The following is a 23,088-nucleotide window of genomic DNA, read 5'->3' as shown; positions in this document are numbered from 1 at the left end:
CCAGCACCATTTATTGAAGAGACTGTCTTTCTTCCAATGGATAGTCTTTCCTCCTTTATCGAATATTAGTTCACCATAAAGTTCAGGGTCCACTTCTGGATTCTCTATTCTGTTCCATTGATCTATGTGTCTGTTTTTGTGCCAGTACCACAGTGTCTTGATGACCACAGCTTTGTAGTACAACCTGAAATCTGGCATTGTGATGCCCCCAGATATGGTTTTCTTTTTTAAAATTCCCCTGGCTATTCGGGGTCTTTTCTGATTCCACACAAATCTTAAAATAATTTGTTCTAACTCTCTGAAGAAAGTCCATGGTATTTTGATAGGGATTGCATTAAACGTGTATATTGCCCTGGGTAACACAGAAATCTCACAGAGGAAGACATAGACATGGCCAACATGCATATGAGAAAATGCTCTGCATCACTTGCCATCAGGGAAATACAAATCAAAACCACAATGAGATACCACCTCACACCAGTGAGAATGGGGAAAATTAACAAGGCAGGAAACAACAAATGTTGGAGAGGATGCGGAGAAAAGGGAACCCTCATACACTGTTGGTGGGAATGTGAACTGGTGCAGCCACTCTGGAAAACTGTGTGGAGGTTCCTCAAATAGTTAAAAATATACCTGCCCTACGACCCAGCAATTGCACTGTTGGGGATTTACCCCAAAGATACAAATGCAATGAAACGCTGGGACACCTGCACCCCGATGTTTATAGCAGCAATGGCCACGATAGCCAAACTGTGGAAGGAGCCTCGGTGTCCAACGAAAGATGAATGGATAAAGAAGATGTGGTTTATGTATACAATGGAATATTACTCAGCTATTAGAAATGACAAATACCCACCATTTGCTTCAACGTGGATGGAACTGGAGGGTATTATGCTGAGTGAAGTAAGTCAGTCGGAGAAGGACAAACATTATATGTTCTCATTCATTTGGGGAATATAAATAATAGTGAAAGGGAATATAAGGGAAGGGAGAAGAAATGTGTGGGAAATATCAGAAAGGGAGACAGAACGTAAAGACTGCTAACTCTGGGAAACGAACTAGGGGTGGTAGAAGGGGAGGAGGGCGGGGGGTGGGAGTGAATGCATGACGGGCACTGGGGGTTATTCTGTATGTTAGTAAATTGAACACCAATAAAAAATAAATTAAAAAAAATAAAGTACCCACAAAAAATAAAAATAAAAAATAAAACCTACCAGTGTCTGTGCCTTATCCCCAGAGAGACTGATTTGATTGGTCTATGGTGTGGGCCAGGTATTTGTGATTTTTATTTTTATTTTTATTTATTTATTTATTTATTTATTTATTTTTTAATTTTTATTTATTTATGATAGTCACAGAGAGAGAGAGAGAGAGAGAGGCAGAGACACAGGCAGAGGGAGAAGCAGGCTCCATGCACCGGGAGCCCGATGTGGGATTCGATCCTGGGTCTCCAGGACCGCGCTTGGGCCAAAGGCAAGCGCCAAACCGCTGCGCCACCCAGGGATCCCTATTTGTGATTTTTAAAAGCTTCCAAGTAAAATAGTTATTTTACAGAGAAACCTTATCCAAGTGGTCAAAGTTAACATCACCAGTAATGGGAGATATCAGTGTCACAGGCCTGATATGATGGACTGAGAAGGCACAGCATCATGTCTGTGGTATTCTTGCCAAAGATGCATAGCTTAAGTTTAATCATGAGAATATATTAGATAAGTTCAAACTGAGGGTCATTTCACAGAATAATTGGCCAATGCTCTTAAAAATGTTAAGTTAACGAAAGTAAAAGAAATTCTCAGGAATTGGCCCAGATTAAAGAAGACTAAGAATATAAAGGCATCAGATACAATTTTTCATCCTAGATGGGTTACTAGTCCAGAAAAAGGACCTTAGTGGAAAGGTTGATAGAATTTGAACAAGAACTGTAGATTAGTTCATTGTATTATATAAATGATAATATATTGATTTTGGTAATTGTGCTTATCTACAACATTAATATTTGGGGAAGTTGAGTGAAGGGTATATGGCAACTTGGACTATTTTTGGAATAGTTTTGAAGGTCTGAAAAGCAAAGAAAAAAGGCTTACAGGGAATTAATGAATTGCCAGAGTTGAGAATCTCTTCCCTGAGTCATCTTGCCTAATATTATCAGAGTTATTTTCCTGACAATGTTGTTCTGTCATGTTTCTGACTTTCTTAAAGCTTCCCAGTTACGTTACTCCTATTATCTGTAGGATAAGCTCAGATTCCTCAGGCTGCCATTCAGAGCTCCCGTAGCATGGCCCCGATCTGCTGCCTTGCTCAACTTACAGTTTTTGCTTTCTTTCTTTCTTTCTTTCTTTCTTTCTTTCTTTCTTTCTTTCTTTCTTTCTTCTTTCTTCTTTTTTTTCTTTTTTTTTAAAGATTTATTTATCCATTTGAGAGAGAGAGAGAGAAAGAGCGCATAGTAGGGAGTGGCAGAGGGAGAGAGAAACACAAACAAACACTGCACTGAGTGCGGAACCTGACTCAGGGGTCTATCTCATGATTCTGAGATCATGAAGAGCTGAAACCAAGAATCAGACATTTAACTGACTGTGCTACGGAGGCGCCCCAACAGTTTACTTTCTTGTGTCAGAATTTATTTTAATTCTTTCCCTTATTCCTATAATGCCCCTGCCTTCCTGCCTAGCCTCCTGAATTACTGTTCACTCTAAAGCCCATCTCAGACCTTGTCTCTTCACTGAAGCCCTTTGTGAGTACCTCTGTTAGAAGCAGTCATCTTTCCTTTCCTTGAATTCTGGCAGGTAGGATGCTGTGGAGTGAAAACATGAGCTTTAGATTCAGAAGTATGTGAATCTTAGTCCTGGTTCCATTTTTTTAACAAGTTCTTGCAGGAGACAAGTTAATAGACTTCTTGGAGTTTTGGTTTCTCATTTGCAAAATAGGGATAATAGCACTTGCTTCAAAGGGCATTAGGTGAGGTGTAAACATAAAGCTCCCCAGGACCTAGGAGGTTCCTTCCATTCTTCCTCTGTAGCCTCAGAGGGATTGTGGGAACAAAGGCACTCATCAAGATTACCTGCTGGTCCCTTAATAAAATATAATTGCTTCTGGTCATCACTAAAATGATAGACACTCCTGAGATGAATTGAGTGGCTGGGGCTTTAAGAAATTCAACTGAGATTACTTTTTCCTGGAACCCAACTCAGTGAATAAGTGACCTATGGGTAGAAGAATGTAACTCAAAAGAGGGAGAAGGGAGGGACAATGGGTTTCTAAATGGAGAGCGCTGTGATGCCTCCCACACCCTCCCCTTTGCTCTCAGACAGTATTGAGGAAGTACAACTCCCTACTAATGTCCTTAAGCCATGAGTCCTGCCAAGCAGCCCTTACTAATCCATTCCGTGCTATGTACAGAGGTGAGTCAGGTCTCCTGTGCGGTGAATGCTTTCCTCCCTTTTCTGTTCTCTCTACCCGCACAGCTCTCAGTGCCCAAGTTTGGCCCCAGGCCCAAGTCTCTAGTATTGGTCTAAGAAGACAAGCCCAGGAGGGGCAAGCTGAGAAGGAAGTCAGATTCAACAGGCATGGAAAGAGACAGGTGGGGCTGCCATTGTACAAAGGCCACAAACCTGGGTGTGTTTTATGACTGTTTCTGCATTTGCAATCTCCGCCCCTTTATGACCATTCCCAGCCTCCTGCTTCTCATTACATCTTTCACTAGTATACCTCTTTTGTGGCCAGAGAATGGCTGTGCAAATAGTTGACAGTTCAGTAAGAATGACTTCATGGAGACTAGGAACTTGATCTTCCCAAAGGAGATTTTTCCTAAAAGAGATTGAGGTTCATAAAGGCAAGCTTTTATGAGGGATGTGCAATTGTGAGTGTGGTGTGAGGAAACAAGTGCATGTGTGAAAGGCAAGACGGAAAATGAAATGCTGACTGTTGAATCCTGCAAATGTGGTTGGGGAGCAAAAATCATTTTGAAAGACAGATTTCATTTAGGAGATCTCCAAAATCTTAGGATGTTCTCCTCCCAGATTAAATTATTAATATTTGGGTGGGAGATGAAGTTAGATTATGAGTTGTGGGATATTGGGTAAATTACTTAACTTTTCTGTCTCAGTTTTTTTAATCTGTTAACACAAGGATGATAATATTCATGGGATTTTTTTTTTTTTTTTTTTTTTTTTTTTTTTTTTGTGGAGGCTGTAGCTACATAACAGCCTTTAGGATGGTGCCTGGCACATAGCGAGCGCTGAGTGGATGTGAGCTCTAACAGTAATGGCAATAGGCAGAGATGCTGGTCACCTGAGTGGGGATGTACGTTTAAGCCAGGGTCCTGGCAGACCAGCTGGACATGAAAATGATAGGGAGAAGTTAATTTCTAGGAGTGGAAGGATTAGGTCACAGTAACTCATGAACAACATTCTGGAAAATGTCATAATCCAATGGCAGGATTCCCAGAGAGTGTGTGGCTTCTGTCACAGTTATTGTTCCTGGGGGCGGGGCCTGGAAATGTGTCCCAGAGTTCAGTGGTCTTGCTGGAAGCTGAGCCTAGAAGTGGGCTTTAGGGGACATCTTTGCAAACAGCATTCATCCTGCTAAAGGAGTTCCTTGGGATGTCTGGGCACTGCTCCTCTCTCTGCACTGTTGTTATTTAGAAGGAGTAGAGAGAGGACTACAGAAGGATGAAATAAAGAAATGAATGTATAGATTCACAGCGCAGAATTGGGACTGGCGCCTGTAAGTTATGAGGAAGTCTATATAAGTTTTAAGTGAACATAAAAGGACTTTTAAAAACCCAGACCTAGAACATAAAGACTCCTAACTCTGGGAAATGAACTAGGGGTGGTGAAGAGGAGGAGGGCGGGGGATGGGGGTGAATGGGTGACTTGCACTGAGGGGGGCACTTGACAGGATGAGCACTGGGTGTTATTCGTATGTTGGCAAATTGAACACCAATAAAAAATAAATTTATTATTAAAAAAATAAATAAAAAACCCAGACCTCTTCATATAAATACAGTGGTTGCCTTGAATAGATATCAGATACCAGAAACACTGAAGCAGAGTCACAAGAGGTGGGTAGTAGGGCATTCTTTGCTAAATGATGAGAAAGGAGACAAAGGGGGAAATGAGGGTGGGAGGGGGAGAGAAAAGGGGGAAAGAAATGGGGGCAGTGAGGGAAAGGGTGGAAGGGATGGTTAGCAAGGGTACATTGCACTCCAGGCACTGTGTGTGATGCTTCAGACAGCCTACCTTATCCTTTCACTGTCTTTTCCTGATGCAGTGAGCATTAACCTTGTGCTATAGATGAGAGAAAAAGAGGCGCAGGGAGGTGAAGTGATTGATCCAGGATCATCCAGCCAGTTAACGTGAGAGAGATATGGTGTTTCACCTCAAAGCTTGTGCTCTTGCCTGTGTGTCAGAAGAAAAGAGAAGGAAGGCTAATGAAATTTTTGTTGTAGAGTTCAGAAAAGGTACCTGTGGTACCTAGAGTGATGGCTTCCCCCAAGTGTCTACATCCTAACCCCTGTGGATGTTACTTAATTTGGCAAAAGAAACTTCGCAGATGTGATGAAGTTAAGGATCTTGAGATGGTAAGAGCATCCAGGATTATACAAGAGGGCCCAGTGCAGTCACAGTGCCCTTGTAAGTGAGAGAGGGAAGCAGGAGAGCCAGGATTGGAGAATAGCAGTGAGGTTGAGCAAGGCCATCCACTGGCCATTGCTGGCTTTGAAGGCAGAGGGGCTGGGAGCCAAGGAATGTGGGAAATGGGGACACATTCCCCTAGAAATGGGGACAGGTGGAGAAGCAGATCTGCCTCCTGAACCTCCAGAAGGAATATCAGCCTGTCAACACCTGGATTTAATGCCAGTGAGACCCATTTTGGGCTTCTGACCTCCAGAAGTGTAAGAACTGGAAAAAGAAAGTATTTGATCTTTGCATTCTGGATGGTTACAATCTGCCACCTGGAAAAAGACTGGAAAGAATATGGCCAAATATTAAACAATGATTAGGTCTAGATTACAGGTGGAAAATTGAGTAGATGATAGGTATTTTCTTTTTCATACTTTACCTTAATTTTCAAAAATAAAAACATTAAGTATCATTACTCCAGAATGTCATAAATAGCCCCTCCTGAGTTTGTCTTCTTAGACTAATACTAGAGACCTGGGATTGGGGCCAAACCAGAGGATCCAGCACTGAGCTGTGCAGGTGGAAAGAGCAGAAAAGGGAGAAAAGCGTTCATTGAATAGGAAACTGACTCATGGGACACCTGGGTGGCTCAGCGGTTGAGCATCTCTCTTCAGCCCAGGGCGTGATCCTGGAGTCCTGGGGTCGAGTCCTGCGTCAGGGTCCCTGCATGGAACCTGTTTCTCCCTCTGCCTGTGTCTCTGCCTCTCTTTCTCTCTGTGTCTCTCATGAATAAATAAATAAAAGGAGTGAAAATATAAAGGGGAAAGAAGAGAAAATGAGTGAAAATATCAGTGAGGGTGACAAAACATGAGAGACACCTAACTCTGGGAAATGAACAAAAGGTTGTGGAAAGGGAGGTCGGTGGGGGGTTGGGGTGACTGGGTGATGGGCACTGAGGGGGGTACTTGGTGGGATAAGCACTGGGTGTTATGCTATATGTTGGCAAATTGAACTCTAATAAAAATATTTAAAAAATAAATAAAATCTTAAAAAAAAATAAAGGAAACCGACTCACCTCTGTACATAGATAGCACTTGGGCACGGAATGGATTAGTGAGGGCTGCTTGGTTTATAGGGTGTGTTCTGATTGCCTGCTCTTCTCTATTAACTTTCTCCAAAGCCCTTCCTTCCTTCTCACCTCTCCTCTCATCTACTCACAGCCCCCATTTTCCAGAAGACTAAATAGGCAGTTATATGTGACACCCCTGTCCCCCGGTAAAGAATATCCATATGGCCAAAACCCTAAGAAATTAATGTTCTGTGGGAGCAGGGAGAGGGAAGCTCTCATCTGCCTGCGGGAGCCCCTTCAAGATTGCTGAGTGAGCATGCCCTTTGAGTTTGCTGAGGGCAAGAGCAGGAGAAGGAAGGGTGTTAGAGGCAGAGGAACAGCTGTTGCAAGGGCAGGAAGGGAGAAACAGTAGATTCCCTCCTCCTCCCCCTTCGCGGCCTAGGAACAGTAGACTTTGTTCTTAAATCTAAATGGCCCATAACCCCAGTGGATCAAACCCAAAGGAATGAGATTCTAGGCACCAAGGAATAAGATCAGAGACCTGTTATAGGGCAAACCAAGACACTCTCACAACTGGGAATTGTATCAAGTAGCTTTGGACTTGGTGTCCAGGGAGAATGTGCTCGTGAAATATTTGTTGTTTAGGGGAGCGTGAGTGGCTCAGTGGGTTGAATGACTGATGCTTGATTTTGGCTCAGATAGTGATCTCGGGGTTGTGGGATTGAGCCCCAACTTGGGCTCCACGCTTAGTGCGGAGTTGCATGTCCCTTTCCCTCTGTTCCGCTCCCAGCTTGTTTTCTCTCAAATAAAAAGATAGATAAAAAGAAAGAAAGAAGAAAGAAAGAAAGAAAGAAAGAAAGAAAGAAAGAAAGAAAGAAAGAAAAGAAGAGAAAGAAATATTTGTTGTTTAAGGCTCTGGCTTTTCTACTCTTTCCCTCCTGTTTCTTGCAGTACTGGGGTGGGCAGGATCCCCCTGTCCTGTATATATGTCCCTGGTATTTTGCAGGAAGAGTTTGTTGCCTTTGTTGATCTGTAGCGAGCTCTGAGTTGTTTTTGTGTGTGTGTGTGGTGGGGGGGGGGGTTTCACCAGCAATTAAGGAAATGGTAGAGTGGCTCCTTTCTCCACTAACAGTCTCATAATGGAGTCATCGAAATTTCATCTTGATTCTTCTACTCTCCAGGGAGCCACACCTTTTCCTGGTCCTCCTAGATCCTGGGGGACTCGGAGGGCATGCAGAACTCTCTGTGAGGGAAAACAAATAAACACACAACAGAAAACAAAACCCAGGAATGAGTAAGAACTGTTGCAGTTGCCTCTGTTTTCTTAAGGTATGTTATGTGTTCCTTTCTCCCTTGCCCCTCTCCACCCTGATGTTTGAGGGCCAAGTCCCCATCTCTAGGCACAAAACTGGTTTCCTTGCTCCTATTATGGTTTGATTCCACCCACCAAGACAATGGGCCTTTTTTTCCACCTAGAGTCAAAGGCCCTTGTGTTTGGCCTTAGGAGTTCCACTCTGAACTGGTGCCAAAGCTCGAGACTTCCTGTTCTGTTCCTCCCAGGTCATCTGAGAATCTGCAGGCTTATGGGGTGTGCTGGGGAGTCCTGAGTTATGTCCAGGAAAAAAGGAAGGTTATGGGAATCCCACATGGTTGTTCTTGGGAGAGTCTTCTAGGCCTCTTGGTAGAAGAAGCAGAATTGTGGGCCAGGGGACCTCGGCCCTGGTGCTGGTGACTAAAACTCTGTCCTTGAATTAGGAGATTTGTTTCTCTAGCCCTTAGTTTTGGCATGTGCACAATGAGGGGCTTTGGCTACAAGAGCACAGGCCCTGCGGCTTGAACATCCTGGCTATGCTTTTCCCTTATCTTCCGCATTAAAGTCCATATCATCCCTTCAGGGCCCAATGATCCACCATTATATAAAATAATTTTGGCTGATGTCTGTGTGAGAGATGACATGTTCCCTAGGTGGCTGGTCTCTTAGGTTAGAGTGGAGTACTGGATATTTTTGGCCTGGTCTTATTTTGGGGCTCTCTTTGGTAGCAAGAAGAACAGGGCTCTCCCAAATTGTGAAAGTCTTGACAACCAGCCTAAGGAGTTTGAAGTCCTGTGAGTGGGGAACTAACTACCAGAGGCTTTCAGTGGGAAGTGACCTGGTCAGATTGTGTTTCAGGACATACGCTCTGGCATCTGGTTTGTTGCAGCTGCGGGGAGTCTGCCTGGGAGTCAGATCTGAGCTGGGAGAGCAGTGGCAGGAGAGCCATTTGAAGAACTGGCAGGCCTTGGTGAGTGACCAGTGTGGGTGGTGGTGGGTTGGGGGCTGACGATGACTTGGAGCTGTGTGTGGTTTGGGCTCCTGGGTGGGTCAGGTGCCATTTGCCCTGAGGTAAGGATGAGGGATAGGTTGGCCTGGGACTGAGATGCTAAACGCAGCTTTGGGTATGTTTGTATGAGATGCCTGTGGACTGTCCTGGTGGAAATACTGTATGGACAGTGGGGAGAAGCTCTATGAGGAGGCCAGGCTGGGGTGAAGAAGTGGTGGAGGAAGCGACGGAGAAGAGGGAGTGTGCCCAGAACCTGTCTCAGCTTGGCCTGGTCCCCTCAGCACAAGGCCATGGGTGTGCAGGCCTGAGCTCTACTCTCTGTCCACCTTTTCTGTTGATCAAAGTGATTTTTCAGGGTTTCAGCCAGATGGATATTCTTTGCCTAGGGATCACTTATTAACTGTCTATAAATCATTTGGAAAATGGGGGCTGTGGGTCGATGAGGGAAGAGAGGGGAAGGAGGGAAGACAAGCAAGGGCTTTGGAGAAAGTTAATAGAAAAGAGTAGGCAATCAGAACACACTGACAAAACACTTGACATTCATCATAAAATAAAGCACAATGTAAATTTAAACTTTCGTTGAGAGCCTGGCATCCAGGGGCAGAAGAAGGGTGGTGAGATTAGCAGGGCACAGGGCAGAGGTAATTTAGGATTAAGCTAGCAAAGCAACTTGCTCTAGAAATCCTTAGCTTAAAAGTTACTTGACCTGTCAGTTTCTTGGGAGTGATGAGTTTTATATGTACATATTACAATATAAAACATGATGTGCTTACTAATTATAGTACAACTGACAACTAGTAGAACAGCTAGTACCCAGCAAATACTGTGCACTTACTACCTGCCAGGCAGTGTGCTAAACATGGTAAATAACTAGATCACCTCATGAGCTCCCCATAAACACATGTGGTGGGTACTTTTATGAACCCCATTTTATAGATGCGGGGGCTCAACTGCAGTCATCTGCTCAGCTCTCTGCAGCTCTTGCACAGGAGCCAGAGTCTGAAGCCAGGTCTGGGGACTTCACAACCTGTGCTCTTAGCTACTCAGAGTCAGGTGGGGCAGTGAGAAGGTAGGACTTTCTGAGATGGTCTTGATTATTTGTATCAGAATTATCTGGGATGTTTGTTAAAAATTGAGATCCACAGGTCTCACCCTGCAGCAACCAAAAGCAGAATTTCTCTAACATGGATAGTTGAGACTACTGAGAGGGGGCTGGATGTCTGGGTTCCGGAAGGCAGTGGAATCTTGGCTTCTTTAGTCACCCACAGTTTGGGTCTGGTCCCTCTGTGAATCAACAATGCAGTCTACGCTTGTTTTCTTCCTCTGGGCTGTTGGAGGGGTACATTCCTTCCCGAGAATGTATGAAATCATGCTGACATTTATGATAGGGAGGCATTTGGAGGCAGCGTCCTTTATTCACATTTTCCTTTCACCCTTCATTTGCCTCTTTCCACTCAAGGTGGGTTTCACTTCTCTCCCTGTCCCCTGGCGTAGCTTACCATCTGGGTGATACAGAGACTAGGGGAGGGCAGAGGAACAAGGGAGGGGTTCAGGCTCTGTGGGGGCCATGCTGAGAGGGGCAATGGCATTGCAGGTGGAGCTTTCCATGCAGTTTAGCTGCTTCACCCTGTGAGAGTGGGGACAGTGGAGCCACAGCCTGGGATGTGGGGTAGAGACCCTGTCACCCATGGCAGTGGGCTTTTCTGAAATGGAGGGTTAATCTCCCTAAGGGCTCCAAGCCAGGCAATGCAGATAAATGGGAGGAAATAACAGTCTTCATTTCACCCCTTGCTGAATTTGGAGGGCCGATCCAGTTACACCCCTACCTTGAGTGAGGACAAGGGAGTTTTATACAGTTCACTTTGAGGGATATTCCCACAGCAGCCTCCTCCTCCAGGAGTTGTAGAGGTAGGGGGAGAGCCCGGGGCTGGGAGTGAGGAGAGCTGGTTCTTAGTAGTGTGTGAACTGAGTGTTACCTGAGAAAGTCACTAGCCTACCCTGGACTTGGGTTTTCTTATCTGAAGTTGAATTTCCTTGAGATAATGTTTTCTGTTCCTTCTTGCCCTCAAGCTCTGATTCTATGATTAGTAGCAGAAAGGCAGAACCTTGAATGCTGTTTCTGTCACGTGTGCCTCCCTTTCCCCAAATGAGCAAGTTGGCAATTCTATTGGTGTCTCTTCTTGCACTGCTCTGTGTTTATTTCAGTGGCCTGAAGACGTCCACCGTGGGTGTGGTGGGGAGAGTCTTTGGAGCCAGGTGCCCCCATTGGCCCTGGGGAAGGAGGGCCTAGTTGCAGTTCTCTGCCATTGCACAGAATACTCATGTTTTGGTTTGATATTATTTCTTTTCCTGTTCTTCCACCTCCTTCACAGCCTTACCTTGAGCATCACATTCAGTTTCCGGAGTGGGTTATGTTTGGATGACTTTCCGGGCTCTTTCCTGCCTGTGGTTCCCTGAAACAAATAGCAGGAAATTCTTTTCATAGCCATCAGGGCTTCCATTTCGTGTTTTCCTCTTTCTCCACAGAAGCGAACAGAACATACAAGGCACAGAGACACGAGTGCATGCTCTAGCTCCCAGCATTCATCTGTGTTGAAGTGTGATGGGGTTATGTTCTTAATATTGTCTGGGGGCTCGCTGCACACTTATTTGAGTCATGTGGCATCCTGATGGCTTGTGTGTCACTGTCATTTAGTTTAGTGCAGGTGCTGAGAATGTGCATGCCTGTTACAAGTGCCTGAGTGTGCTTGTGGTTCAGAGTGTGGGGTCTAGGTTGGTTGATGCTGAGAGGAAGTGATTCAGGAGCTGGTTTGTTCTGTTTCTGCTCTTTTTTGCAAAATACTACTAACATGCTGTCAGATAGTTAATTAAAAAGGTGTTAGAAATTTCTTTAATCTGGTCTGAAATTCACATTGTTTTATTCTCGGGTATGTAATGTGTGAGGGTGTGGAGAGGTGGAGAATGAAACACCGGGCCTTCCTGAGCAGTTGAGGCTGGTTCTCAGAAATTAGATGTTGATTATTTAACTCTCTCTGTCCTTGGATTTGTGAGCAGGATCCAGAGGACTGAAGAGCTTTGGTGACAGAGGTATTATGTTGTTTTGGGATGATTAGAGACAAGTTGACAAGCAGGAAACAGGTCAAGTTTGTGGCTTGTTTCTAATTCCAACCTTTAAGAATAATTTAATTTCACTAATACTGTCACCTACTCCAACTGTCAGGTGCTGAATTTTCAAAGATAAATGAAATTTGCTCCCTGTCCTTTTTTTTTTTTTTTTTAAAGATTTTATTTATTCATGAGAAACACACAGAGAGAGAGGCAGACACACAGGCAGAGGGAGAAGCAGGCTCCATGCAGGGAGCCTGATGTGGGACTTGATCCCAGGTCTCCAGGATCACGTCCTGGGTCAAAGGCTGGCACTAAACCACTGAGCCACCCAGGGATCCCCTGTCCTGAATTGTTAATAGTTGACCTTTCCTTGGATAGGACTTTCTGGGCCCAATTCCCTCAGTACCTGATTCTTGCACCAGAAAGCCTTTGGGAGCTCTCAGGACCAGACAGGAGAGGTCAATGCTAGAATGGCGGATGCAGGAGAAAGGGGCAGGAGTCCAGCTTCCTGTGCCGTCTATCTTTTTCAGGAGCACAGTGACTGTGGGAGATAGGAAACTAGGCTCCTTCAGAAACGTTGCAATAGGTAAGATGGTGGGAATGGCAGCTCCAGTTGTCCCTCACCTTGTCTCTCAGCTCCTCACGACTCAAGAACATGCCCTCAAGCAATCCCAGAGATGGACAGTGAGTGCCTGTTCTGTGAGGCCTTGGAAGCAAGATTGGTTAGCTACTCTTAAGAACATCAGCAGTGAGCAGCGAACATCAGCAGTGAGCGGCGCCTGGGTGGCTCAGTCGATTAAGCTTCCCACTCTTGGTTTCAGCTCAGGTTGTGATCTCAGGGTTGAGATAGAACCCTGTGTCAGCTCTGCATTCAGCATAGAGACTGCTTAAAATTTTCCCTCTCTCCTTCTCCCTCTGCCCCTCCCACTCTTTCTCTCTCTCAAATAAATAAATCTTAAAAAAAGAAAAAAGAACATCAGTAGTGAGAAGGGAGGGCAATTTGAGGCCTTGCAGAATTATCTTTAGGGAATTACAGTTACTTCACTCCATTCAGACCTAGAGATTGACAGTAGCTAATGCACTAAAAATGCTCAGACTGACTGGTGCCAAAACTTCTTCTGACTGGGGTAGTACTTCCCCTCCCTATGGAAAACATTTCGCTAAGACTTCGTGATGTCCTTTTGTGACTTCTTTTCCTTTTCAGTATTGCCTTTTTTTTTTTTTTTTTTTTGCATTTATTCTATGCAGAATTTACTCCCGGGCCATAAGTTTTTGTTTCTTCAGTTTCTTCTGGGATATCTTTTTCTTCTGTGCAACCTCTTCTTCTGGTTTAGGAACAATCTGCTCTTTTTCAGTAAGAATCATCTCAATGTGGCAGAGAGAGCTCATGTATGGATTAATCTGGCCATGAGCCCTGTAGATTCTATATCACATCTTGGGGGCTTTATTCACCTGGATGTGCTCAATGACCAGAGAATCTACATCTAAACCCTTAAGTTCAGCATTACTTTCCGCATTTTTAAGCATGTGCAGTAAAAATTCAGCACTCTTCTTGGGCCACCGACCCTGTGTCCAGCCCCACTGTTTGGCCTGTGCACACCTACCAACTCCACCATTGTAGCGACGGAATGGCACATACTGCTTCTGCAAAGTGACATCTTTCAGATACTTGGTGGCTTTTTGAATATGCATACCCTTGATGGCTTGGGTAGTTTCACGTGTGTTCTTAAAGTGAACACGAAGATTTGAACCTCTCGACTTGCATGATTTTGTAGGGTTTTCTGGGTCCAGCGAGTAGCCAACCATCTCCGGAGGTCACCTTAGGCTGCTCGGGGGAAGAGGAAGACCAGTATTGCCTTTGAAACTCATTTCAGCTTGAGGTCACTGGTGTAAAATTACTTGGGGTAGGGTGAGTGAAAATTTTTACTCTACATTCTTGTGATCAGCTCTGGGCCTGCACATTTTTACTTCTCCAGGTTGACGCGGGGAGCTTCATTCCAGCGGGGGTCCTTTTGTAGCTCTTACGCCAGCCCAGTTGTTCCCTATGCAAGACTTCAAGTGCTGGGATTTCTTAGATGTCCATGTGCCTTTAGAGTCAGGTAGACCAGACCTGGATTTAAGTTCACACTTTGTTCTTTATTAACTGTGTGACCTTGGCACGTAGCTTAAGCTCTCTCTCTCTCTCTCTCTCTCTTTTTTTTTTTTTTAATTTATGATAGTCACACAGAAAGAGAGAGAGAGGCAGAGACATAGGCAGAGGGAGAAGCAGGCTCCATGCACCGGGAGCCCGACGTGGAATTCGACCCCGGGTCTCCAGGATCGCGCCCTGGGCCAAAGGCAGGCGCTAAACCGCTGCGCCACCCAGGGATCCCCTTTATTTTTATTTATTTATTTTTTTATTTTTAAGCTCTCTTAATACCCAGTTGCTACACTCCTTTCAAATGGAGATGATACCTACGTAATACTTACTATAAGAGAAATATGCATTGAGTGCCTATTTATTAATTCAATTAATCCTCATACATTTCTAGGAATTAAGTGCTAATGTAATTGCTATTTTTCAGATGAAGAAATGAAGGCACAGAGAAGTTAAGTAGCAGGACCAAGTTAATGCAATGTGTAAGTGGTGGAGCTGAGATTCTGAACTTGGGCAGTTTGACCCCAGAGTTTGTGTCCCTAACTACTGTACTAGACCTTTTATTCCTAGTATGTTAACAAGAATTCATAGAGACCAACATTTAAAGCACTGGGTATAGTGCTTGGCGCATACTAGGTGCTCCGTAAATGGTACCTCTTTCTACCAGAGTGGAGGAGCCTGCTAACACATGGGCAGCTGGAAGATGTGGCCCTGAGTCCGGGTCAAAAGGGAGGCACAGGAGTCCTCCTGCTGACATGGAGTTTACACAGTGTCAGGGCTCCTACCAATCTGTCTCTTTTAGATAGGGCTTATTGGCAAAAGTCTTGTCCTTGTAATCCTAAAGTTGCCCAACAGGCCCCGAAAGGAAAACACAGAAGCTGAAACTGGGTGGCCATAGGGAGGGGCTCCCTCCCTGCAAGCCAATGCTCGAGAATCACTTCTCTGATTCTGCTTCAGAGGAGTTTGACCTCTCACTTCCTGACATCTAATGCGTTTAATGTGTGTAAACTGGACCTGCCAGTTTACACACAGAGCCACCCAGGTTTTCCAAATAAGCCACCTGTGGAACAGAGTGAGGCTACTGCCTAAATTGGCACAGGGGAAGGGGTTGTGCCTGGAAGCCAGAGAGACCCATATGTGGGCTTCAGAGGAGGGCGGTATCAAGCTGGCTCTGCTACCTGGTGTTGTGTACCTTGGCTCTCCACCTGGCCCTGGGAACGGCTTGGTCAGCAATGAACGGTTCCGGCACACCTACTCCACTTGAGGTGCCAGCGGGGTTTAGAGGCCACAAGGCTTTGGATTTCCTTCATGGCTTTGCCACTTTTTAACTGGGTGGCCTTGGCCTTTTATTCATGTTCTCTGACTCTCAATTTTCTCATTTGTGAGAAAATTGTGAGGATCAAGGGAAATAACATACATAAAGCACCAGAACAACAATTCACATACTGTAGGTGCTCAGTAACTGCTCTCAGTCATGGTTGGGTGAAGTTGAGGGGTGGGGGAATATAACATACGGTTTTTTGCCTTTAAGGAAGTTATAGTCTGGGCGGGGTCAGCGGTAATGAGACAAGTAAACATAAATCACAATGTCATAGGGGCAGCATATAATGTAACACAGGGCCCCAAGTATAACAGACATGAGAATTTTTGGGGTTCAGATGTAGGAGAGCTTCCCTGGACTAGGCTGCTCAGAGAAGGCTTCCTAAACAAGTGAACTGTATACATGTGCAAAGTTTGGGAGGATGACAGAGTGGCATTCGAAGAAAGTATCTGAGAGGAGACCAAGCAGCGTAAGTTTAGAGGAAGGAGAGGAAACCAGTTGGATACCCCTAAAGGATAGAACCATCCATCCTTGACAAAGTTCAGGCAAAGGCAGATATTCCAGATAGGATTTTTTAAAAGATTTATTTATTTATTTATTTGAGAGAGAGAGAGAAACTGAGTGTGTGCACATGATGAGCAAGTGGGGGGTTGGAGCAGAGGGAGAGAAGCAGACTCCACACAGAGTGCAGAGCCCAATGCAGGGCTTGATCCCCCCACCCTGAGATTATGACCTGAGCCCAAACCAAAAGAGTTAGATGCTCAACCGACTGAGCCACCCAGGCTCCCCCTACCCCAAACAGGTTCTTTAAAAAAGACAGAGAAAGGTGAGTTTCAGGCAAAATTTTAGAAGAAATTCCAGGGTTTCAAAATTAGAGTGGTCTGTAGGTAGGACAAAAGAGTTGGCTGCCAGTAAGCTCAGTCCAGATTAAAGCTCAAGAGAGATACTTAGAGGGCAGAAAGAGAAGTAAACCACTCCCCCACCCCCACCCCATCTGGACCTGCCAGTTTACACACAGAGCCACCCAGGTTTTCCTAAAAGGGAGTGAAAACAAAGTCAGGTCAAATCCTTGGCGCAGGGGCCTGAGGAACTGGATCTGTTAATCTAGGAAGTTCAGACTTTGGCATGTGGTATCCAGTGAGAATTCCCTGGTTAGGCTCTGGCTATCCTTGGCTGGAAATGTTTTTCTTTGGAAAAAAAAATTTTTTTTTTTTTTGTATTTTTTCTTTTCTTGTTTCTGTTCATAGTTCCTACTGAAAAATTAGTCTTGGCTGAATTAAGTAGAAAAGGTTTGTTCTTACCTAGCCAGAATAACTAGGGTGATTGTAAGAACAGCTCTGGAAAACAATGTGGTTGTGGCTATGGCCTTCCCGTTGCCCTTTTGATAACTTTAATAGCATGATTGTATTGTCATTATGACCTATTTTTTATCTGACTGAGTATATATTTAACTTCCCTCAGTCCTCTGAAAGCAACTTAAGGTTGGAAGCTGTGTCTTTACTTCTCTTTTTTTCTTTCTCTTTTCCTTCTTTCCTTCTTCCTTCCTTCCTTCCTTCCTTCCTTCCTTCCTTCCTTCCTTCCTTTCTTCCTTCCTTTTTCTTTCTTTCTCTCTTTCTTTCTTTCTTTCTTTCTTTCTTTCTTCTTTCTTTCTTTCTTTCTTTCTTTCTTTCTTTCTTTCTTTCTTTTCAATTTGCCAACATATAGCATATCACCCAGTGCTCATCCCTCCAAGTGCCCCCCTCAGTGCCTGTCACCCAGTCACCCCAAAGCCTGCCCACCTCCCTTTCTACTACCCCCTTGTTCATTTCCCAGAGTTAGGAGTCTCTCATGTTCTGTCATCCTCACTGATATTTCCCACTCATTTTCCCTCCTTTCCCCTTTATTCCCTTTCACTATTATTTATATTCCCCAAATGAATGAGAACATACACTGTTTGTCCTTCTCCGATTGACGTACTTCACTCAGCATAATACCCTCCAGTTCCATCCACATTGAAGCAAATGGTGGGTATTTGTCATTTCTAATGGCTGAGTAATATTCCATTGTATACATAAACCACATCTTCTTTATCCATCTTTTGATGGACACTGAGGCTCCTTCCACAGTTTGGCTATTGTGGACATTGCTGCTATGAACATTGGGGCACAGGTGTTCCGGCATTTCACTGCATCAGTATCTTTGGGGTAAATCCCCAGCAGTGCAATTGCTGGGTCATAGGGCAGTTCTATTTTTAGCTCTTTGAGGAACCTCCACACAGTTTTCCAGAGTGGCTGTTCACATTCCCACCAACACTGCAAGAGGGCCTTTCTCCATATCCTGGCCAACATTTGTTTCCTGTCTTGTTAATTTTCCCCATTCTCACTGGTGTGAGGTGGTATCTCATTGTGGTTTTGATTTGTGTTTCCCTGATGGCACATGATGTGGAGCATTTTCTCATGTGCTTGTTGGCCATGTCTATGTCTTCTTCTGTGGAATTTCTGTTCATGTCTTTTGCCCATTTAATGATTGGATTGTTTGTTTCTTTGCTGTTGAATTTAATAAGTTCTTTATAGATCTTGGATACTAGCCCTTTATCTGATACGTCATTTGCAGGTATCTTCTCCCATTCTGTAGGTTGTCTTTTAGTTTTGTTGACTGTTTCTTTTGCTGTGCAGAAGATTTTATCTTGATGAAGTCCCAATAATTCATTTTTGCTTTTGTTTCCCTTGCCTTCATAGATGTATCTTGCAAGAAGTTGCTGTGGCAAGTTCAAAAAGGGTGTCGCCTGTGTTCTCCTCTAGGATTTTGATGGATTCTTGTTTTACATTTAGATCTTTCATCCATTTTGAGTTTATCTTTGTGTATGGTGTAAGAGAATGGTCTAGTTTCATTCTTCTGCATGTGGCTGTCCAATTTTCCCAGCACCATTTATTGAAGAGACTGTCCTTTTTCCAGTGGATAGTCTTTCCTGCTTTGTCAAATATTAATTGACCATAGAGTTGAGGGTCATTTCTGGATTCTCTGTTCTGTTCCATTGATCTATGTGTCTGTTTTTGTGCCAGGCCACACTGTCTTGATGATCACAGCTTTGTAGTACAACCTGAAATCTGGCATTGTGATGCCCCTGGCTCTGGTTTTCTTTTTTAATATTCCCCTGACTATTCAGGGTCTTTTCTGATTCTACACAAATCTTAAGATGATTTGTTCCAACTCTCTGAAGAAAGTCCATGGTATTTTGATACGGATTGCATTAAATGTGTAAATTGCCCTGGGTAGCACAGACAATTTCACAATATTAATTCTTCCAACTCATGAGCATGGAATAAGCATAAGATACCTAGGAATAAACCTAACCAAAGAGGTAAAGGATCTATACCCTAAAAACTATAGAACACTTCTGCTTCTGACTTTTAAAGTAACTGCCAAGAACTACTGACATTATAGGTACCTAATAAATATTCATTAAATCTGAGGCTTTTCCATGTGCCTCATACACAGATTCTCATAAATGCTTGATATTTTTCATTCATTCATTCAATCAATCTCTTAATAAGTATTTAGTTTCCTGAATGCCTACTAAATAGTAAGCATTATATTGGGCATATACTGGAAATAAAAACTAAAGGTTTTAGTGGTCCTTAAGGAGCTCATGGTCTCATAAGAGAATCAGATAAACAGGCAGTTAACAGAGTAGAATGACAAGTGTTGTGACTGAGGGACAGGAAGCAACTCGAGACTGGCACCTAAGCATATTTTTATTAATTTTTATATTACTAAGACTTACCACAGTGCATGATATATTGTGGGTGATGGTAGACATTTGTTCCGTGATTTTGAAATTCATTTTTTGGTACTTTAAATATGTTTCATGAAATATATTGTAAATGTTGATTAGGTGCTTATTCCTCCTCAAAAGCCTTTTATTTATATTTATTTATTTTGCCTTTTATATCATATTTTAATGTACATGTACTAAAGGTTTTTGGTATTTTAATGTTCACGTTTAAAGATTTTTAGAGGACTAGAAATGGCAAGACAGAACTCAACCATATGGGTTGCATATGGGTTGTATGACTATATGACTATACCAGGTTATTGACAAGAACTGCAATATGCAGAATAGGGCCAGTCTCCTCTTATGACACAGAGAGCAGCATACAAGATAAATATGGAACACAAAAGCATAATTGTTGCAAGCAATCTTGTTGTTTCAAACATTTTCTTGAGTTGCTTCCTGGGTCCCATTAAAAAGCATGCCCTGGCTAATGCAGCAGTATTTCCAAGGGTATAAAATGCTGCAGAAAGCTTTAGGCCACCAGGAAGCCACAGAAATCCAGTTCTTTTTTTTTTTTTTAAGATTTTATTTGTTCATTTGAGAGAGAAGGAGAACACCAGCTGGGCAGAGGGAGAGGGAGAAGCAGGCTCCCCACTGAGCGGGGAGCCCAAAGTGGGGCTCAATCCCAGGATCCCAGGATCATGACCTGAGCCAAAGGCAGACACCCAACCAACTGAGCCACCCAGGTGCCCCTCACAGAAATCCAGTTCTAAGGATAGAGAAGAAAATGCCAGACACGAAGCAGAAGACAAATTACTTCTACCTGGTATTGACACTAAGGAATGAGGCATCCAGGACCTGTGAGGTCAGTTGTCCTGGGCCCTCAGGACAGCTTCTCCATGGCCCTACTCCCCTTCCACACTGGCAGCACCCTGCTTGCTGACCCCCTCAAAAGCCTTTTAAATTTGTAGTGTAGTGGGTAACTAGGCATACCGAGGCCTGGAGGAGAGGAACTCTAAGAGATGGGAGAAGTTAGCAGCATGGGAAGTAAGTTACTTCTCACAACTATTTAAAAGCTGAACTGAAACAATTCAGAATGGTTCTAGGTTCTAGGCCAAAAGCTGTAGGTTCTTAGAAAGTCCTATTGGGTGATTGGGAACCTCTAGGTTTCCTTTACCACCTACCATTATACAAATTGCTTTTGTTTTTCCTTATATATTTTATTATTTTTTTAAGATTTTACTTATTCATTTGAGAGAGAGAGAGAGAGAGAGAGAACAAACACCAGCGGGGCAGAGGGAGAAGCAGGCTCTCCAATGAGCAGCAAGCCCAGTGTGGGGCTCAATCCCAGGACCCCAGAATAATGACCTGAGCTGAAGGCAGAGGCTTAACCAACTGAGCCACTCAAGCGCCCCTCTCCTCACATATTTTAAACTACAGTTAGACTAGATGACTCACCATGTTTTCCTGATTCTTTGTCTTTCGGTTTCTTTTCTTCATTAGGAATGCCTCCTCCTTTATGCCATTACCATCATCCTTCAGTTCCCTGCTGAAATGCTACCCTCTTTCGCTGAAACCCTGTGGAAGAAATAGTCTTGCTACCCTGAACATCTCAGCTTTTAGACCCCCTCATAGTACTTAATGCTATTACTAGAATTATATATGAGTTATCATTCTTATTCCCCCTAGGAGGAAAGGATCTAATTTTATGTATTTCATAGCACAGGACCTTGTAAATGTTGAATGAACCATGTGACAGAACTATATTACTGGTGTAATGTGGTGGTTAATTTTACATGTCAACTTGACTGGGCCGTGGGGTGCTCAGATATTGGTTAAACATTATTCTGAAGGTTTTTGTATGAGATTAACATTTAAATTGGTAAACTGAGTAAAGCAAATTGCCCTCCCCAATGTGGGTAGACCTCATCCAATTAGTTGATGGCTCGAATAGAACAAAAAGGTTGACCTTCCTCTGAGTACGAAAGAATTCCTCCTGGCTGTCTGGGACATCAGCTTTTTTCTGCCTTCAGACTTGAACTGAAACATTGGCTCTTCCTGGTTTGGAGCCTGCCGGCTTTTGGACTAGAACTACACCTTTGGCTCCCTTGGTCTCTAGCTTCCTGACTTACCCGGAAGATCTTGGGACTTGTCAGCCTCTTTAATCAAGTGAGCCAATTCTTTATAAATCTCTTTTTTTGTATCTGTCTGTCTGTCTATCTAATCTCTGTATCTCAATATATATCCATCCTATTGGTTCTGTTTTTCTGGAGAACCTTGACTAATATACTTAGGTCCTGAATTTTAGAAATATTCAGAGAAAGGAAAATAGTTTGATCTACCTTTCCTGGAATTGAATTAACATGGGGCACACTTTTAAAATGATACTTACCTTTGATACCCTTTCATCTCCCAAATGCTTCTCATGTAAAGCTTCTCTCTTTTCTGAGATTTCAGGCACATAGGACTTGGATGCTTCCATCAGCCCTCCGCTATAGTACCTGACTGAGGTCCACCCTGCTCCTCATGGAAGGCCCCAATTTTCCTTGCTTTTGAGTCCTCTTCCCAACCCTGCTCCATCAGAGCCCCATGGTAGGTCTGAGGTAGGTGGTTGAGGGGAAAGCAGCATGACCATTCAAGTGATACATGTGTAGCTAAAAGCCCTCTAATCTCATAATCATTTGCTAAATCAACTGGGTGAGATATCAAGTAATTTAATAAAGTGGGGTGAAATTTTTAGGCAGTGTGGAGATGATACTTTTGAGTAACTGCCCCGGGGGGCAGGCAGGACAGCCTTCCTGACCGTCAGTCCTAGGGTCAGGACCTCTTTTGCACTTGCTGCTTAGGCAGATTCTTCCCTTTTCCATTTCTGAAACCACAGCTTCTCTAAGAACAATAACAAGTGAGCACTCCCACAGAGAGAAACTGGGGTGGAGACTCTGCTGCTGGCACAAAAAGAGAGGGAGAGGAAAGGGCAACTGTTTGCATCTCCACTGGATCTTTATAAGTTAGCAAATACTTAGGGTTTTGAAAGGCCCATTTTAGAGAGGCAGAGACATGGGGAGAGGGAGAAGCAGGCTCCCTCTGGGGAGCCTGATGTGAGACTCAATCCCACGACCCCAGGATCACACCCTGAGCCAAAGGCAGACACTCAACCACTGAGCCACCCAGGTGCCCTGATTTTAGCCACAATTAAATCATGTTTCCCTCTTTGTATTTACAATAGGAATGTTTTGTTTCTTTTTTATTACACCTCTCTTTGGCTCTTCTCTTTACATGGCCATCATCTCTGCTACCATATACACTCCTGTCTTCCCTGCTCTTTCCTTTCTCCTCAACCTCCTAGTAGTATCAAATTGTTCCTTGGTCCTATTTAAGTTAAGACAAGAAAATTATGAGACTCACATGAGTTTGGATAACATATCCAATAAATACTGGCACTTTAAAAGTAGTTGTCCTGGAAAGAAAAAAAAGTAGTTGTCCTGGGTGGCTATACATTTATTCTAACTTTGAGTTGTTACTCAAAACAGTTTGGTATTTATCATGTAGAGTTTCAAAACTAGTCTGAGCCCTACATAAGACCAGTTTCACTTCCTTAGTAATCACACCTAGTATTACAGGGGGCCTCCCACTCTGCTTTAATTTATTTGTCTTCCTATTCCCAGTTCCCCTTTTCCTCCCTTGCTCTAGTCTCCAGATAAGAGGAGTTCTGGGGTCAGATAGGGCAAGGCTCATTGACACAGAGAGGCTTTAAAGAGAG

At 43.7% G+C, this 23,088-nt stretch overlaps 1 long non-coding RNA gene and 1 pseudogene across 1 annotated transcript in view; one reads left to right on the top strand and one right to left on the bottom strand.

Moving 5' to 3' along the window:
* Nucleotides 1–23,088, top strand: part of LOC112645384 (uncharacterized) — a 206,574-nt gene that overhangs the window by 34,918 nt on the left and 148,568 nt on the right. Inside the window, exons 3-7 of the long non-coding RNA XR_004813241.2 lie at nucleotides 7,869–8,016; nucleotides 8,889–8,969; nucleotides 14,681–14,735; nucleotides 21,362–21,497; nucleotides 21,786–21,920. This is a non-coding gene — a long non-coding RNA (uncharacterized LOC112645384). The remainder of the gene's footprint in view (nucleotides 1–7,868; nucleotides 8,017–8,888; nucleotides 8,970–14,680; nucleotides 14,736–21,361; nucleotides 21,498–21,785; nucleotides 21,921–23,088) is intronic.
* Nucleotides 13,334–13,947, bottom strand: LOC112645382 (60S ribosomal protein L17-like; annotated as a pseudogene).

This window comes from Canis lupus, chromosome 1 (assembly GCF_003254725.2).
Source record: "Canis lupus dingo isolate Sandy chromosome 1, ASM325472v2, whole genome shotgun sequence".
NCBI lineage: Eukaryota > Metazoa > Chordata > Mammalia > Carnivora > Canidae > Canis > Canis lupus.
Note: the sequence above shows the minus strand (reverse complement) of the source record. Positions and strands in the feature narration are given on the sequence as shown.